The following is a 12998-nucleotide window of genomic DNA, read 5'->3' as shown; positions in this document are numbered from 1 at the left end:
TCAACAAGTTAAACAGAATGGATCGTTTCCCAGGTCCATGCAGACCCTTGACATTCAGAGAACCAATCCGCAGTTCTGTCTGGGATTGACTTGCCATGTCCCCGGCGGGGAGAGGGGAGGGGGAGGGGAGAGAGGGCAAGGAAGGTAAAAGCGAAAGACCAAGGGAAGAAAGGAGGAATAGACAGAAAAGGGGCCCAAAGGCCGGCTCCTTAGCGGTGTTGAAACCTGTGGAGAAAAAGTTAGTAACAGAACGGGGATAGGGAGAACCAAAGGCACAGAGGGGGGGGGAGCCCCATGCAGCAGGCAGCACAATAACATAAACAAATTCAAACTCGTCCGGTACCCACCAAGAGATGAATAAGGGAGGCAACGACACTTTATAGACCCTGGTTCTGCAAGCAGGGCCCTATGTACAATGACCAGTTACCTTTTCCCCAAGAACATTAGTAAATAACCACAAAGAATACTCAAGCAAAATTATCGTATAAGTGTGATATCCACCAGCTACCGTTGCCTAAGATGAGGACAGTAAAGCTAAAAGGACATTTAATAGGTAAAGAGGGGGAGGAAAAGGGGTACACATAGGTGTCAGTTGAGAGCGGAGGGACAAGGTATGGGAGAGGCAGAAGAAGGCTGGGAAAGATGATAGAGGCGTGCACATCCATTACCCCATTAGTGTACCCGTGAGCCAATCTTATAACCTATTAGTTAACAGGAAATGAATTCAGCCCTAAAAAATACATTAAAACAGCCCGATATACATTAATGGAGACTGGCGAAGTAGTGCCGACAAGGTCCAGACCACTGCGCCATTCCCCATCCGATCACCATTAGGAGAGCGGGAGGGAAAGGGAGGGTAGGGAAAGAAAGGGGGAAGGGGATCATGAAACATATTATGCAAAAAAACATGATAAAAATGAGGGGGAGGGGGGGAGAGTGACGCCAAGGAACAACGGAAGGTTACAATGTAAGCCTGTGTATATCTACATTTCTGAGTGTAGTTGTGGAATCAACTGCTGCATCATGTGTCCCAAGGGAGTCTCAGCGATCCGCTGTAATAGTAGCGAGGCAGCTCTCAAAGTTCCGCTGAAAAAGAAAAACCCCTTCTTCGGAGTGGTTGTTAAAGGCACCTGTGACAGAGAAAAAGAAACACTAGGCACTGTAGGAGGCAAAAAGATACTAGGTGCAGTCAATACGTTGCCACGTGGTCAAGGTGAAATCTCCAGAAGGGAATCCCGTTCAGGCCTCTGGAGGTATCGGCAGCGACAGGTCCGGTTGAGACCCCGGTGTCTCTCGGAGCGGAGGCCTGATGCGGGGTAGGCTAGGGCGCCTATTGCACCGGCGTTGAGGCGGTTCAGGCCGGTCCAATGCCAACCAATCCGGTACCGGAAACGGCTCAATCTGTAGGAACCTGAATCGTGCATCCAGATCCGAGAAATGGCGAAGAAGAAAAGTAGATGCATCTTTCCTGACGACCACGTGGAACGGGTGTCCCCATCTATAGGTGGCTCCTGTCGCTTTGATCTTTTCCAGTAATGGGTGTAGGAGAAGTCTCATGTAGAGTGTACGAGGGGAAACATCAGGATAGACCGAAATCCTGCAGCCATCAATAGATACCGGCCCATGTGACCATACTCCTCTGACAATTAGATCCTTGTCAGAATAGTAATGTAGGCGGCATAGGACGTCCCGGGGGTTTGATGGGTCGTGCGGGCCGGGACGGGAGACTCTGTGAACACGGTCTAGTAAGAATGTAGCGTCTAGAGGTCTATTGGTGACCGTATTAAAGATGGCGGTAATCCTGGTCGAGAGATCATCTCTGAGGCCCAGATCTGGGAGGCCTTTCAGGCGTACATTGTTTCTACGGCCCCTGTTTTCCTGATCATCCAACTGGAGTGCTAGGGACTGCATGTGTGTTCTGTTGGAAATGGCCGCCTGCTCCAGAGCTAGCACTCTACTATCAATAGAAGAAACCATGTGGTCAGTGGTATTAATCCTAGTGTCCACCCTGTCCACTTCTTGTTTTAAAGCAGCGATATCTTGTTGGTGGGATTGCTCTATTCTTGTGACCAGGGTATCTAAATCCTGTTGGTGGGGAGAGCCTGAATCAGTGCCCTAAGTAAATGTAAGTCCGCATGCAGGGATGGCTGTAATGGCAGGTCTTCTGCAATATTAGGCAGGGGCACAAAAGCAGTCGGTAGCACAGAGAGAGAAAGGACAGGGGACACAGGCGGTACCTCAAGAAAAGTGACTCCGTTCTGTGATGCGGTCGTGTGTCCTAGAGTGCAGGGGTCTGCTGGCATGCTCAGTGTGTCGTCTGATATCCTCGTGGCCGGCTGCTGTGTGGAATCCGCCATGACACCTGGAGGCATCGGTGCAGCTTGCGGCGCTTGAAAATAGTGCTCCATGCTTGCGCTGCGCGTCTGAGAGCGCGATAAGGAGCGGGAGGGTGTTGAGCCTAGTCCCCGACGCTTTCCGGGCATCTCCTGCCGGTACAAGACGGGATCTGACTGCTCTTTACTCCACCGCTGCACGGAGCTCCCCCAAGGCACGTCTTCACTCCACCATGGCTAAGCCCCACCCCCTGAACCACCATTTTAATAAGATTTATACGACCCGCCACCGAGAGGGTCGTATAAATTTGAATTTGAATTTGTCTTTGAAGATGGTAAGCAAGGGGTCAATATTCAGCCTCATCATATCAGAGTCTAATCTAGATACCTGAATACCCAAATATTTAAAATGAGATACAACTTGCAAACCGCATACCTTCGAACCCGCCATGGAACTCCGGAGCGGGGAGAAGTACATCAGACATGACTTATCCCAGTTAATACGTAAACCAGAATAGTCTCCATGGATGGTATTGTGTCTTAGGGCTCTTTGGATCATTGTAATCAATCTCAGACACCTGTGATAATTAGTTTTCCATGTGCTCCCAATCAAAGGAAAACTACTTAAGAAGGACGTTCCACATTATTAAGCAGGCCACAGGTTTCAAGCAATATGGGAAAGAAAAAGGCTCTCTCTGCTGCCGAAAAGCGTGAAATAGTGCAATACCTTGGACAAGGTATGAAAACATTGGATATTTCAAGAAAACTTAAGCGTGATCATCGTACTGTGAAAAGATTTGTGGCTGATTCAGAGCAAAGACGGGTTCGTTCAGATAAAGTCATAATGAGGAAGGTTTCTGCCAGACAAATTAATAGGATTAGGAGAGCAGCTGCTAAAATGCCATTGCAAAGCAGCAAACAGGTATTTGAAACCGCTGGTGCCTCTGGAGTCCCGCGAACCTCAAGGTGTAGGATCCTCCAGAGGTTTGCAAGTGTGCATAAAGCTATTATTTGGCCACCCCTAAACAATGCTCAAAAGCAGAAACGGTTGCAGTGGGCTCAGAAATACATGAAGACTAATTTTCAAACCATGTAGTTTACTAATGAGTGCCGTGCAACCCTGGATGGTCCAGATGGATGGAGTAGTGGGTGGTTGGTGTATGGCCACCATGTCCCAACAAGGCTGCGACGTCAGCAAGGAGGTGGCGGAGTCATGTTTTGGGCTGGAATCATGGGGAGAGAGCTGGTAGGCCCATTTAGTGTCCCTGACGGTGTGAAAATGACCTCTGCAAAGTACGTAGAGTTTATGATTGACCACTTTCTTCCGTGGTACAAAAAGAAGAACCGTGCCTTCCGTAGCAAAAATATATCTTCATGCATGGCAATGCACTATCTCATGCTGCAAAGAATACCTCTGTGTCATTGGCTGCTATGGGCATAAAAGGAGAGAAACTCATGGTGTGGCCCCCATGTTCCCCTGACCTCAACCCTATTGAGAAGCTTTGGAGCATCCTCAAGCAAAATATCTATGAGGGTGGGAGGCAGTTCACATCAAAAACGAAGCTCTGGGTGTAATGATGGGGTAGGGAGACAGACAGGTGAGCCCTAATCTACCCGCCACTCAGTCCCTGCCTACTTGCAACGACCCGTCCTAGGCGACGGGGTACAACTGGGCGACGGTCCCTACGCTCAGTAAGTGCAAGACAGACAAACAGACAAGGGTACACAGAAGCTAGGGAAACGGGGAAGCTGCCCAAGGGGACACCGTGAGCAACAAGAGTAGTGAACGAGCCGAGTCAAACCTGGAGTGAACGAGGTACAAAACGCTGAGCAGGAGAGTGGTAAGAAAGACAAGGTCTATAACAAGCAGAGGATGAGTGGTACAAGCAGTAGCAGCAAGGCCAGGAAACAAGCAGAGAAGAATCACAGGCAAAGGAGGAACAGGAAAGGCAGGTATAAATAGACAGTAGGTGGGAGCTAGCTCCGTCTGGCCAGGCTGTGATAGGCTCTCCCTGTAAAGGATCTGCCAGGCACAACTTCTGTATCAACGCCCATAGGTAATCAGTCTGCACCTGCTTCTATGTCTGTGAGACTGAATCCATCTTCCACCACTCAGGATGGCAGGCTTAGGAGTGGGAGAGCCTATCACAGCCTGGCCAGACGGAGCTAGCTCCCGCCCTCTGTCTATGTATACCTGCCTTTCCTGTTCCTCCTTGCTTGTGATTCTTCTCTGTTGGTTTCCTGGCCCTGCTGCAGCTTCTTGAACTACTTGTCCCTGCTTCGTATTGACCCTGGCTTACTGACTACTCTCCTGCTCTGCGTTTGGTACCTCGTACACTCCTGGTTTGACTCGGCTTGTTCACTACTCTCCTGCTCTGCGTTTGGCACCTCGTACTCTCCTGGTTTGACTCGGCTCGTTTACTACTCTGCCCCGTTCCCCTTTTGTTCTGTGTTCCCTTGTCTGGTTGTCTGTCGTGCACTTATTGAGTGTAGGGACGGTCGCCCAGTTGTACCCCGTTGCCTAGGGTGGGTCGTTGCAAGTAGGCAGGGACTGAGTGGCGGGTAGATTAGGGCTCACTTGTCTTTTCCCAATACCTGTCATTACAGTCTATTAATGTTCTTAGAAACTAAGGCTATTCCATGCGAGAAATTGCCAAGAAACTGAAGATTTCCTACAACGGTGTGTACTACTCCCTTCAGAGGACAGCATACATAGGCTCTAACCAGAGTAGAAAGAGAAGTAGGAGGCCCTGCTGCACAACTGAGCAACAAGACAAGTACATTAGAGTCTCTAGTTTGAGAAATAGACGCCTCACAGGTCCTCAACTGGCAGCTTCATTAAATAGTACCCGCAAAACGCCAGTGTCAACGTCTACAGTGAAGAGGCGACTCCGGGATGCTGGCCTTCAGGGCAGAGTGGCAAAGAAAAATCCATATCTGAGACTGGCTAATAAAAGGTAAAGATTAATATGGGCAAAAGCACACAGACATTGGACAGAGGAAGATTGGAAAAAAGTGTTATGGACAGACGAATCGAAGTTTGAGGTGTTTGGATCACACAGAAGAACATTTGTGAGACGCAGAACAACTGAAAAGATGCTGGAAGAGTGCCTGACACCGTCTGTCAAGCATGGTGGAGGTAATGTGATGGTCTGGGGTTGCTTTGGTGCTGGTAAAGTGGGAGATTTGTACAAGGTAAAAGGGATTTTGAATAAGGAAGGCTATCACTCCATTTTGCAACGCCATGCCATACCCTGTGGACAGCGCTTGATTGGAGCCAATTTCATCCTACAACAGGACAATGACCCAAAGCACACCTCCAAATTATGCAAGAACTATTTAGGGAAGAAGCAGGCAGCTGATATTCTATCTGTAATGGAGTGGCCAGCGCAGTCACCAGATCTCAACCCCATAGAGCTGTTGTGGGAGCAGCTTGACCGTATGGTACGCAAGAAGTGCCCATCAAGCCAATCCAACTTTCTCCCGATTACCTCAGCAAATTAACAGCTAGAATGCCAAAGGTCTGCAATGCTGTAATTACTGCAAATGGAGCATTCTTTGATGAAAGCAAAGTTTGAAGGAGAAAATTATTATTTCAAATAAAAATCATTATTTCTAACCTTGTCAATGTCTTGACTATATTTTCTAGTCATTTTGCAACTCATTTGATAAATATAAGTGTGAGTTTTCATGGAAAACACAAAATTGTCTGGGTGACCCCAAACTTTTGAACGGTAGTGTGTATATATATATATATATATATATATATATATATATATATATATATATATAATCAGAAAATAAATACATATTTAAAAAAAAAAATTAAGACTGTGTTTCAGTATATACTCTCATTAGTTAACAAAGAAATAATACAATGATACATTCCCTTTATAGGACCTCACGGTTTTCCCCATCGTTCAGGTTCTGTCTCAGTCACATTCCCTTGTCCATATTTAAAACTGAATTCCCAAATCAAAACTCATTAGGCTTGTGTAAAATGAAGAGAGTGTAGCTTTCAGGTTGCTGAAATAAATTGCACACATATTGCAATTTAATATTAAAATCGTAAATCTTCTAGGCTTATCTTTCGAGATCTTATCTTTTCTTCCTTGTATTTTGCCTCTTATTATTTTTCTCTCCTCTCAAACTGCAATCTGAGATGCACAAGGTCAGGCTGACAATTATTCAAGATTCCTTCAAAATGTCAACCAGAGTGTTGCCAAAAAAGATTGCAGGGTATTTACAGGCAATTCCAGCAATGTTTTGTAGTTTCCGTAGTGGTGGATAAGAAGAATGGCTATAAGACAAATACTCTATGGGCACCTTGCTCCCTCTCAAAGCTTTATGGAATTTTTTTTATGTTCTGGTTGCTGGTCATGGACATAACATTTTTTGTTTTTGCTTTCGCAAGCATTTCCTCAATTTCCTAATTTGCTACAATACAAATACATACATTTTCCACTTCGCGTGTTATTGGCTGACACCCTGCTATAACAATGACAATGATCATCTGCAGAAGAACATTTTCCAAAATATTTGATAACTTTTTCTGCCAATGAAACAGATGAATTTACACACATTATGATTAATAACTGAATACTTGCATCTGCCAAAAATGTGTTTATAAACAGTAAAGGAGAAAAAAAACAACACAAAGCGCACATAGTGTATCAAATGATAGAGTAAAAAAGCCACAGATAGGTGATCAGTTCTGTTGACCTGATTGTTTGTGAAAGGAGCACAACATCCTTGAAAGCGTGTTTTAAAATATTACTGCAGCCTGGGTTCCAATCCGGATCCAAAGGGTCCAGTGGTAAATGGTAATTTGAGAAGTTTGAGGAAAATACAGATTTTCCCTGGCGCTGCTAACTGGTAAAACCCTTCTTGAGTGGTGAGGATTTAAAAAAGGCAAATGTAATATCAGATATTGTTTTATTTACTATGCATTTTGAGGCCGGATCGGCCTCTACATCAGGTAAAATACAAATGCTATACATTCCCCTTGCAAAGGTGAAATATATAGCCAAGACAAAGTGGTAAAAAAATGTGTGAAAAAGTGCAAAGTCACATGGACAGGTGTTGGATGAGTCATGGATAAGTCATGTAGAGGTGTTTGGATAAGTCATGGATGAGTCATGTAGAGGTGTTTGGATGAGTGATGGATCAGTCATGCAGAGGTGTATTGATGAGTCATGGATGAGTCATATAGAGGTGTTTGGATGACTCATGGATGAGTCATGCAGAGGTGTTTGGATGACTCATGGATGAGTCATGCAGAGGTGTTTGGATGACTCATGAATGAGTCATGAAGAGGTGTTTGGATGAGTCATGGATGAGTCATGTAGAGGTGTTTGGATGAGTCATGTAGAGGTGTTTGGATGAGTCATGCAAATGTGTTAGGCAGGTTAAAGGTTAGGGCTCATCTACATCTGCGTTGGGGCCCGCTCCGATGCCCCGTCGGAGCACCCTGCCAGAACGGGGCCCCGAACAGATGCAAACGGAAACCAGAGGTCTCCGCCCCATACTACCGCCCCCAACGGTGAGGGATCCGGCGCCCATGGCCCCTGCTCATCTCTACCATGCACTGGACCCGCAGCCCCACCGGAAGCAACAGCGCAGTCGACTACGCCACCACTTCCTGCAAAACGAAGGGTCGGGTGCACAACAGAGACAAACGGCGTCGGAGCAGGGCCCCAACGCAGATGTGGATGAAGCCTAACCTTTAACCTGCCAAACACATTTGCATGACTCATCCAAACACCTCTACATGACTCATCCATGACTCATCCAAACACCTCTATATGACTCATCCATGACTCATCCAAACACCTCTGCATGACTCATCCAAACACTTCTGCATGACTCATCCAAACACCTCTACATGACTCATCCATGACTCATCTAAACACCTCTGCATGACTCATCCATGACTCATCCAAACACCTCTGCATGTCTCATCCATGACTCATCCAAACACCTCTACATGACTGATCCATGACTCATCCATGTGACTTTGCACTTTTTCACAATTTTTTTTACCACTTTGTCTTGGCTATATATTTCACCTTTGCAAGGGGAATGTATAGCATTTGTATTTTACCTGATGAAGAGGCCGGTCCGGGCTTGAAACGCATAGTAAATAAAACAATATCTGATATTACATTGATATTACATTGATTGTTTTAAATCTTCACTACTGAAGAAGGGTTTTACCAGTTAGCAGCGCCAGGGAAAATCATTTTTTTCCTCAAACTTCTCAAATTACCAAATATGTGTTTAGGGCTTGCTGTGTTCTGAAAATAAAATGTGGGAGATTTACATAGACTGTTGTTTCATACCCAGTCTAATACCACAATATGTTAGCGTAAGAAGCCTCTCAATAAATTTGGTGCATCTTTGGCTGTCTGTGCACCAGCAATTGAAATAAGCAGGCGTAGACATGCCGCATAATTTACACCAATCGCTGGAGGAAATTATGGTAAATCTGACAGACTGTTGGTGATCCCGCCCCCTTTCACTAAACCACACCCCCGTTTCTCACCGCTCTGTAAAAGTGGCAAGTGAACGAAGCATAAAATAGAAAATAGTTGCAAATTATTGTGCAACTTTTTAACGGCAGAATTGTGGCGCTAATGCTTTAATACATTTTCCCCTATATCTAAATGAAAGTCTGTTTCAGTAATTCCAAACTTTTATTCCATGAGGGAACCCATGGAAAACATTCTGCGGTACACCTATCGCACTGAAAATACACACATAGAACCACGTTACATGGACAACACACTCCTCATAGTCCCTTCTATACTGCAGTATAACATAACATCGGGCCAAATTTACCGTATGGTATATTGTACTTTTTTCAACACGCCCAGAAACAGTCAATCTGAGGACCCAGTGTCTTCTATAAAACTGCACAGAATACAAAAGAAAAAGGAAAGAATACTTTTATATCCAATTTGGTCACTGTGATCATTTACCACAATGACCAGATGTTACATTGTAGCAAACAAGTTTAAAAAAAAATCCTGTTCACACAATGCTGCTGAAAGCCATGGGGCAGATTTTTCATTACTATCTTAAACTTAAACTTAGACTTAAAACTAGACCGGGCAGGCAGAAAATATGCAAAATTTACTTCACCTCTTGGATGGTTTTCTTCAGACAATTTTTTGCAATAACATTTTGGTGCAATTTGTCACATTTTAAGTCAAACCCCTTTTCTCTAAACCACGCCCTGTTTCCTCTAAGCAATGCTTACATGTCTAGTGAGGCACAAAAAGTGTCCATACACTTCATAAAAGTATTCAATGATTTGAATAGTAAATCTGCCTCCATGTGTTTTTGTAGAAATACTGTTTCTTTAAAAAAGATATATATTTATATGTGTTTTGGTGAAGTCGTGATGCAGCTTTCTGCTACCCTACTACTGGTATGTGTGGATATAAGAAACATTCCCTACTCCAGTGTTTGTGAATGGTAGCCATCTTCCCCTGAACAATACAGACGGCAGGAGTGGTCAGCGCGCTTCGCTCCACAAGAGAATGAGATCTTGCATAATAAACTCTGGTGGCATGGCAAAAAGCTGGCTGTATTCAGAGAGCAGGAAAACATACACAAAAGAAGAAAGTTAATAATACAAAATTTATTCTTTACCATTACAGCTTTATGTATTAAAAACGTTGCTTTTATATTTTTTCCGTAAGCAATATTCACACTAAGGTTTTGACGTCCATTCATAATGGAAGCAACAACCCTCTCCTGGATTTGTCATATGATGGATACCACCAGCGCCCAACAGACCCCTTTGACCTATAATGGGGTCTGTCAGAATCTGGCTCGATGTCCGGTTTGATGGGAAAAATAGCGCTACATGATGGAGGCTGCGACGCAGTGGTGAACAGAGCCTAATACCACTTAATTCCATTGTAATAAAGGAACGTTAAAATCCAATCTTTTCGGCCTTGTTTTGCCAGACAGTAGACATCTTGTGACAGTCGGGTTGCCCCCGTACACATTTTATTGTGAGTAGAACATCCAGTTGAAATCGTTGGGATTCCTAACAATTATCTAATGTGTATGATCATGGGGTTATCATAAGAAATAATGGGGGTATTCTGAGCTAGGGAGAGAGTATTGCTGCATTGCATCATGATTTCACCTCAATGCCAGTATGGCCATCGGCTGTAGCCAGGGCTAAGGAAAAAGTTATTATAAAATACTCATACATGACAAACAAATTAACTGCAAAGTTGGCCTGCAATTATTTTAGATTTCACGCGTCTCAGTGTACACTAAATGAAATCTCCAGTTTTAAAGTAGCACTTATTTTTATCATGTATTTACTCTTCAGAAACGTTATCTTTTTTATGTTTTACAGTCTATGGTTTGTAACATATTTTGGATTCATTAACCGCACTCCTGCCACTAAAATCCTAGTAATTACTCATATCCATGGAACCTAAAATATGTGCCAGTGCAAGGGATAAAAGTTTTCTTTTAATTAATTCATGCATTCAAGGAAATGACTAAGACACTGCTTTTTCTTTAATTTTATACAATATTGAGCTAAACATATGCGTGTGTTGACACTACAGATGATTTCACCTAGCGATGTAGAAAGTTTTCCTCTACAAGTCCCTTGTGCCTCTTCTTGCAACATAAGCGAACAGCCAACTAAATTTAAGATTTCTTTATGTGTTTTCTCTCACAGTGCAGAGGTTTCCTGACACATATAACTTGTCAATATAGATGGGCAGATAAACCCTCCTATATGTCCCATTTTCACCATAATGAAGCAGCTGCAGGCGTCACATTCAGAGCCTGCCATCCGAGTCGTAGATAGGCTTTCCTTCACTATCGGCAAAGATTCAGTTTGCTGCCCTAGACTTCTATCTAAATAACCTGGCCAAGGCAGAGTGGCTTATTGCTGCCCCCCTTTTACCCAGCACCTGGCACAAATGCCCTACCTGTCCTTCCCCTGTATAAGCCCCTGACTGTCATAATGATATACAGGGTGGGCCATTTATATGGATACACCTAAATAAAATGGGAATGGTTGGTGATATTAACTTCCTGTTTGTGGCACATTAGTATATGGGAGGGGGGAAACTTTTCAAGCTGGGTGTTGACCATGGTGGCCATTTTGAAGTCTGCCATTTTGTATCCAACTTTAGTTTTTTCAATGGGAAGAGGGTCATGTGACACATCAAACCTATCGAGAATTTCACAAGAAAAACAATGGTGTGCTTGGTTTTAACGTTACTTTATTCTTTCATAAGTTATTTACAAGTTTCTGACCACTTATAAAATGTGTTCAAAGTGCTGCCCATTGTGTTGGATTGTCAATGCAACCCTCTTCTCCCACTCTTCACACACTGATAGCAACACCGCAGAAGAAATGCTAGCACAGGCTTCCAGTATCCGTAGTTTCAGTTGCTGCACATCTCGTATCTTCACAGCATAGACAATTGCCTTCAGATGACCCCAAAGATAAAAGTCTAAGGGGGTCAGATCGGGAAACCTAGCGGGCCATTCAACTGGCCCACGACGACCAATCCACTTTCCAGGAAACTGTTCATCTAGGAATGCTCGGGCAGCACTTTGAACACATTTTATAAGTGGTCAGAAACTTGTAAATAACTTATGAAAGAATAAAGTAACGTTAAAACCAAGCACACCATTGTTTTTCTTGTGAAATTCTCGATAAATTTGATGTGTCACATGACCCTCTTCCCATTGAAAAAACTAAAGTTGGATACAAAATGGCCAACTTCAAAATGGCCGCCATGGTCAACACCCAGCTTGAAAAGTTTCCCCCCTCCCATATACTAATGTGCCACAAACAGGAAGTTAATATTACCAACCATTCCCATTTTATTTAGGTGTATCCATATAAATGGCCCACCCTGTATATTGTCACACAGAGCATACCATGACATTTGTCTGTTCAGTATTAATACATTGTCTCATGAAGACAACCACTGACAATTTGACCTATTAGGGCATATGGATGTCATAAGGGTCAGGAACTGTCTCTTTGAACCCAAACCGAGACCAACTCTATAATATATACTCCAGTTTCTTTACACCATCTTTATTGCAGAAAACACTGTCTGCATTCAGTAGATCTGGTAACTATATGTCCAATGATGCTTTGCCCATCACATAGGGAGGTGTGGCCATATCACATCTAGCATAAGCTATAGTTATATAGATTATTCCAAATTGTGAGCAGGATGCTGGAGAAAAACAAGTCTAAGGCCTCATGCACACGAACGTAAAAACGCCCGTAATTACGGGCCCATAGACTTCTATTGGCCACGGGTACCTCCCCATATGCTACTGAAATATGCTGCGGAATTTCTGCGCAAAAAATCAGGTCGGAAATTCTGCAGTGTTTACGCTATGTCGGAACAGAAATGCAGTATTTCAAAAGACGAAATTTTGCTCTGGGCATGAAAGGGTTAACCAAGAAACGTATATGAGGCAACGTAAAAGCAAAATATTTTCCAGAATGCAAAATGTTCAGAAAACACAAGCAGGCCTTAAAAGGTGACTAAACCTGGTTCATACACTAGAGATTTTGGACAGTCAAATAGGCCGACTTAAGGCCCCATGCACACGAACGTAAAAACGCCCGTAATTACGGGCCCATAGACTTCT

This window comes from Rhinoderma darwinii, chromosome 5 (assembly GCF_050947455.1).
Source record: "Rhinoderma darwinii isolate aRhiDar2 chromosome 5, aRhiDar2.hap1, whole genome shotgun sequence".
NCBI classification, from domain to species: domain Eukaryota; kingdom Metazoa; phylum Chordata; class Amphibia; order Anura; family Rhinodermatidae; genus Rhinoderma; species Rhinoderma darwinii.
Note: the sequence above shows the minus strand (reverse complement) of the source record.